The sequence below is a fragment of the Hippopotamus amphibius genome, chromosome 3, assembly GCF_030028045.1.
Source record: "Hippopotamus amphibius kiboko isolate mHipAmp2 chromosome 3, mHipAmp2.hap2, whole genome shotgun sequence".
Taxonomy (NCBI): Eukaryota; Metazoa; Chordata; class Mammalia; order Artiodactyla; family Hippopotamidae; genus Hippopotamus; species Hippopotamus amphibius.
This window is the reverse complement of record NC_080188.1, coordinates 114,517,978-114,524,237: the sequence shown is the minus strand read 5'-3', so window position 1 is coordinate 114,524,237 and position 6,260 is coordinate 114,517,978.

Here is a 6,260-nt window from a genome sequence, read left to right as displayed (position 1 = left end):
CCTGGCTATTGTAAATAATGCTGCAATGAACATTGTGGTACATGTATCTTTTTGAATTATTGTTTTCTTCAAGTATATGCCCAGTAGTGGGATTGCCAGGTCATATGGTAGTTCTACTTTTAGTTTTTTAAGGAACATCCATACTGTTTTCAATAGTGGCTGAATCAATTTACATTCCCATCAACAGTACAGGAGGGTTCCCTTTTCTCCACACCCTCTCCAGCATTTATTGTTCCTAGATTTTTGAATGATGGCCAATGTGCCTGGTGTGAGGTGATACTTCATTGTAGTTTTTATTTATTTATTTATTTTATTTACTTACTTTTTACTTTTTAATTTTATTTATTTATTAATTATTTTTTGGGGGTACATCAAGTTCAATTATCTGTTTTTATACACATATCCCCATATTCCCTCCCTCCCTTGACTCCCCCCCACCCTCCCTCGAGTCCCCCCAACCCTCCCCATCCCAGTCCTCTAAGGCAACTTCCATCCTCAAGTTGGACTCCCTTTGTTATACAACAACTTCCCACTGGCTATCTATTTTACAGTTGGTAGTATATATATGTCTGTGCTACTCTCTCACTTCATCTCAGCTTCCCCTTCACCCCCTGCCCCTGCAAACCTCGAGTTCTCCAGTCCATTCTCTGCATCTGCATCCTTGTTCTTGTCACTGAGTTCATCAGAACCATTTTTAGATTCTGTATATATGAGTTAGCATACAATATTTGTCTTTCTCTTTCTGACTTACTTCACTCTGTATGACAGACTCTAGGTCTATCCACCTTATGACATATAGCTCCATCTCATCCCTTTTTATAGCTGAGTAATATTCCATTGTATATATATGCCACATCTTCTTTATCCATTCATCTGTTGATGGGCATTTTGGTTGCTTCCATGTCCTGGCTATTGTAAATAGTGCTGCAATAAACATTATGGTACATATTTCTTTTGGGATTATGGTTTTCTTTGGGTATATGTCGAGAAGTGGGATTACTGGATCATATAGTAGTTCTATTTGTAGTTTTTTAAGGAACCTCCAAACTGTTTTCCATAGTGGCTGTACCAACTTACAGTCCCACCAACAGTGCAGGAGAGTTCCCTTTTCTCCACACCCTCTCCAACATTTGTTGTTTCCAGATTTTGTGATGATGGCCATTCTGACCGGTGTGAGGTGATACCTCGTTGTGGCTTTGACTTGCATTTCTCTGGTGATGCGTGATGTTGAGCATCTTTTCCTGTGTTTGTTGGCCATCTGTATGTCTTCTTTGGAGAAATGTCTATTTAGGTCTTCCGCCCATTTGTGGACTGGGTTATTTGCTTTTTTGGTATTAAGCTGCATGAGCTGCTTGTATATTTTGGAGGTTAAGCCTTTGTCCGTTGTTTCATAGGCAAATATTTTTTCCCATTCTGAGGGTTGCCTTCTTGTCTTGTTTATGGTTTCTTTCACTGTGCAAAAGCTTTTAAGTTTCATTAAGTCCCATTTGTTTATTCTTGATTTTATTTCCATTATTCTAGGAGGTGGGTCCAAAAGGATCTTGCTTTGATGGATGTCATAGAATGTTCTGCCTATGTTTTCCTCTAGGAGTTTTATAGTGTCTGGCCTTACATGTAGGTCTTTAATCCATTTGGAGTTTATTTTTGTGTATGGTGTTAGGAAGTGTTCTAATTTCATTCTTTTACAAGGAGCTGTCCAATTTTCCCAGCACCACTTATTGAAGATGCTTTCTTTTTTCCATTGTATATTCCTGCCTCCTTTGTCAAAGATAAGGTGCCCATATGTGTTTGGGCTTACTTCTGAGCTCTCTATTCTATTCCATTGATCGTCCTTTCTATTTTTGTGCCAGTACCATACTGTCTTGATCACTATGGCCTTGTAGTATAGTTGGAAGTCAGGAAGCCTGATTCCACCAACTCCATTTTTCCTTCTCAAGATTGCTTTGGCTATTCTGGGTCTTTTGTTTCCATACAAATCGTAAGATTTCTTGCTCCAGTTCTGTGAAAAATGCCATTGGTAATTTGATCGGGATTGCATTGAATCTGTAAATTGCTTTGGGTAGTACAGTCATTTTCACGATGTTGATTCTTCCAATCCAGGAACATGGTATGTCCCTCCATCTGTTTGTGTCGTCTTTGATTTCTTTCATCAATGTCTTAAAGTTTTCTGCATACAGATCTTTTGCCTCCTTAGGCAGGTTTATTCCTAGGTATTTTATTCTTTTTGTTGCAATGGTGAATGGGAGAGTTTCCTTAATTTCTCTTTCTGCTCTTCCATTGTTAGTGTATAGGAATGCAAGAGATTTCTGTGCATTAATTTTGTATCCTGCTACTTTACAAAACTCATCAATGAGTGCTAGCAGTTTTCTGGTAGAGTCTTTAGGGTTTTCTATATATAATGTCCTGTCATCTGCAAAGAGTGACAATTTTACTTCTTCTTTTCCAATTTGGATTCCTTTTATTTCTTATTCTTCTCTGATCACTGTGGCTAAGACTTCCAAAACTATGTTGAATAAGAATGGTGAGAGTGGACACCCTTGTCTTGTTCCTGTTCTTAGAGGGAATTCTTTCAGTTTTTCCCCATTTAGAATGATGTTGGCTTTTGGTTTCTCATATATGGCTTTTATGATGTTGAGGTAATTTCCTTCTATGCCCATTTTCTGGAGAGCTTTTATCATAAATGGATGTTGAACTTTGTCAAAAGCTTTTTCTGCATCTATTGAGATGATCATATGGTTTTTATCCTTCAATTTGTTGATATGATGTATCATGCTGATTGATTTGTGTATATTGAGAAATCCTTGCATCCCAGGGATAAACTCCACTTGATCATGGTATATGATTTTTTTAATGTGCTGTTGCAGTCTGTTAGCTAGTATTTTGTTGAGGATTTTTGCATCTATATTCATCAGTGATATTGGTCTGTAATGTTCTTTTTTTGTGACATCTTTGCCTGGTTTTGGTATCAGGGTGATAGTGGCCTCGTAGAATGAGTTTGGGAGTGTTCCGCCTTCTGCAATATTTTGGAAGAGTTTGAGAAGGTTAGGTGTTAGCTCTTCTCTAAATGTTTGATAGAATTCACCCATGAATCTATATGGCCCTGGGCTTTTGTGTGTTGGGAGATTTTTAATCACTGCCTCAATTTCCACACTTGTGATTGGTCTGTTCATAGTTTCTATTTCTTCCTGGTTCAGTCTTGGAAGATTGTCTTTTTCTAAGAATTTATGCATTTCTTCCAGGTTGTCCAATTGATTGGCAAATAGTTGCTTGTAGTAGTCTCTCATGATGTTTTGTATTTCTGAGGTGTCCGTTGTTACTTCTCCTTTTTCATTTCTAATTCTGTTGATTTGCATCTTCTCCCTTTTTTTCTTGATGAGTCTGGCTAATGGTTTATCAATTTTGTTAATCTTCTCAAGGAACCAGCTTTTAGTTTTATTAATTTTTGCTATTGCTTCCTCCCTTTCTTTTTCATTTATTTCTGCTCTGATGTTTATGATTTCTTTCCTTCTGCTCACTTTGGGGTTTCTTTGTTCTTCTTTTTCTAATTGTTTGAGGTATAAGGTTAGGTTGTTTATTCGATCATTTTCTTGTTTCTTAAGGTAGGACTGTATTGCTATAAAATTCCCTCTTAGAACTGCTTTTGCTGTGTCCCATATGTTTTGGGTTGTTGTGTTTTCGTTGTCATTTGTTTCTAGATATTTTTTGATTTCCTCTTTGATTTCTGTAGTGATTCCTTGGTTGTTTAGGAGTGAATTGTTTAGCCTCCATGTGTTTGTATTTTTTGCAGTTTTTTTCCTGTAGTTGATATCTAGTCTCATGGCGTTGTGGTCTGAGAAGATGCTTGATATGATTTCAATTTTCTTGAATTTGCCGAGGTTTGATTTGTGACCCAAGATGTGATCTATCCTGGAAAATGTTCCGTGTGCACTTGAGAAGAAAGTGTAGTCTGTCATTTTTGAATGGAATGTCCTATAAATATCAATTAAGTCGAGATGATCTAATGTGTCATTAAAGCTTATGTGTCTCTATTTCTTTTCTGTTTGGATGATCTGTCCATTGATGTAAGTGGGGTATTCAAGTCTCCCACTCTTATTGTGTTACTGTCGATGTCCCACTTTATGGCTGTTAGCATTTGCCTTATGTATTGAGGTGCTCCTATGCTGGGGGCATAGATATTTACCATTGTGATATATTCTTCTTGAATGGATCTCTTGATCATTATGTAGTGTCCTTCCTTGTCTCTTTTAATAGTCTTTACTTTCAAGTCTAATTTGTCTGCTATAAGTATTGCTACTCTAGCTTTCTTTTGACTTCCATTTGCATGGAATATCTTTTTCCATCCCTTTCCTTTCAGTCTATATGTATCCCTTGGTCTGAAGTGGGTTTCTTGTAGGCAGCATATAGAAGGGTCTTGTCTTTGTATCCATTCAGCCAGTCTGTGTCTTTTGGTTGGAGCATTGAATCCATTTACATTTAAGGTGATTATTGACATGTGTGTTCCAATACCATTTTCTTAATTGTTTTGGGTTTTTATTTGCAGGTGTCTTCATTTCTTGTGTTTCCTCCTTAGAGAAGTTCCTTTAGCACTTGTTGTAAGGCTGGTTTGGTGGTGTTTAATTCTCTTAACTTTTGCTTGTCTGGAAAGCTTTTGATTTCTCCCTCAAATCTGAATGAGATTCTTGCTGGGTAGAGAATTCTTGGCTGTAGGTTTCTCTGTTTCAGGACTTTCAGTATATCCTGCCATTCCCTTCTGGCCTGCAGAGTTTCTGTAGTAAGTTCAGCTGTTATCCTGATGGGTTTTCCCTTATATGTTATTTGTTGCTTTTCTCTTGCTGCTTTTCATATTTTTTCTTTGTGTTTAATTGTCATTAGTTTGATTAATATGTGCCTTGGTGTATTTCTCCTTCGGTTTATTCTATATGGGACTCTCTGTGCTTCTTGGACTCAGTTAATTATTTCCTTTCCCATGTTGGGGAATTTTTCCACTATAACCTCTTCAAATATTTTCTCGGACACTTTCTTTTCTTCTTCTTCTTCTGGGATGCCTAAAATTGGAATGTTGGTATGCTTAATGTTTTCACTGAGGTCTCTGAGACTGTCTTCTATTCTTTTTATTCTTTTTTCTTTTTTCTGCTCTGTGGCAGTTATTTCCCCCATTATCTTCCAACTCACTTATTTGTTCTTCTGCCTCAGTCATTCTGCTGGTTATAGCATCTAGAGTATTTTTAATTTCAGTTATTTTGTTATCCATTGCTGTTTGTTTTTCTGAGTTCTTATGAACTGTTTCTTGTACTTTCTTTATTTTGTTATCAAGATTTTGTATCATTTTAATATCATTATTCTGAATTCTTTTTCAGGCATTTCTCCTATTTCCTCCTCATTTATTTGGTATTGTAGGTTTTTTTCGGCTCCTTTGCCTGCATGGTGTTTCTTTGTTTTCTCATGGTTGTCCAAACTTTTGAGGTTGCTTGTCCTGGTGATAGAGGTGTTTATAGAAGACTGTCCAAGCCTCAGACTAATGTCCAAGTGTTGGGTTAAAGAAATACTAAGTCTAGGAAACACATACATGTATAAGACACACAATTACTGAATCCATTAGGACATAAGGCTGTGGAAAGACCTGACAGAACCCCAGTATGCTATCAGATATTCAAAGAGAAACCCAACAGAAATTGACAACTGAAACAGAACAAATCAGAAACAAATGCAAACACAAACGAACAAACAAATAACACCTTACACATACAAACACTAATCCAGGGAGATTTTGTAAGCTAGGATCAAATATAAAAAAGAGCTAGAGTACCACCAGACAGAATGGAGATTCTCAGAATGTAATTAGACAATTGTACTAAAAGCAAAGATAAAGACTAAACCTAATATTAAATATGAAGGCAGTGCATCATCTGGAGAATAGAACAAGGAGTCTGAGCAGATCGATAGTGTTGCTTATAAGTATGTTAAGATAAAATAAACTAAAATGGCTGGAAGAAAGGGGAACAGAAGAGCGTAGTGTGATTGGAAATATGCAAATAAAAAGAAAGGAATAGAAATGGGGATGAAAGGAAAGTATGAGAGATATATTGCCCGTACTACCAAAAAGTTAGCTAGAAATAGAAGTATATAGAAAGGCAAAAAAATAAAAATAGAATGAAAAAGAGCATTAAAAATTATGTTATAATACTTGTGTATCCCTTAGGACTAAGATCATAATTAATAAAGGAAAAAAAAATCCAGAACTGATCCCTGAATGGACCAGT